This window comes from Arachis ipaensis, chromosome B05 (genome assembly GCF_000816755.2).
Source record: "Arachis ipaensis cultivar K30076 chromosome B05, Araip1.1, whole genome shotgun sequence".
Classification (NCBI taxonomy): domain Eukaryota; kingdom Viridiplantae; phylum Streptophyta; class Magnoliopsida; order Fabales; family Fabaceae; genus Arachis; species Arachis ipaensis.
The window spans coordinates 5,836,676-5,837,551 of NC_029789.2; positions in this window are offsets into that span (position 1 = coordinate 5,836,676).

Below are 876 nucleotides of genomic sequence, written 5' to 3' on the forward strand. Positions count from 1 at the left end.
GTATAAAAGTAGTGTATAATGTATACAATAAAGGTAACATTGAAATTAATATTAAATGATAAATAAATAATTAATTTTTAATAATTACTAATTTTAAATTTAAAATAAATAAGAATTTGTAATAATTATATAAATCTCAAAAGTGATCTCTTTCTCTTTTATCTGATGTGACTGTCTTTTCATCTAATTTCTTACTCTTTCACTGGTGCTGTGTCGCCACATGCCGTCGTCCATAGTTTTGATTGACGTTAACGGACGCACCACGAACACTCAACAGCACCGTCGCACAATTTGCATCGTTCCTGTCATTTCTTATTGGTAGAGTTGACAAATATCTAAATTTGATAAAATATTTATAGTAAGAAAGATATTGTAATTTATCCATCTATCATAAATGATTATTCTCTCCTTTTATTTACGAATAGTCAAAATCTCATTTTAATACATGAGCATATTTATAGGTGTCGTTAAGATTATGCAAATTAAATTGTAAAACAAGGTTAAATGTAAAGAGAGAGAAACTTTAGGCTTTAAAATAGATCTAGAGTTATTTTGAATCTGACTTTGAATTCTGATATGAAAAAGATAGGAAGTGAAGGATTCAGAATATACGTGGAAAATGGGAAAATTCAGGATTCTTGGAAAACATATACAGTGGTTAGGAGGGAAAAAAAAAAAAGAGTTTCCAAGAGAATGTTTGCTGTTTCTTTCCTAAAAACTGAATTCATCATATCTAATTGTGGTTTTTGGGACGGTATGTCATCATGGAACTGGAATCTTTGATGGAAAAACGCTTGTCTAAAAATAAGCAGGGTCAGGATTTACATATATACGTGCTATTTGGAGAAGGCGATGAAGATTTTATTCGCCTGTTTT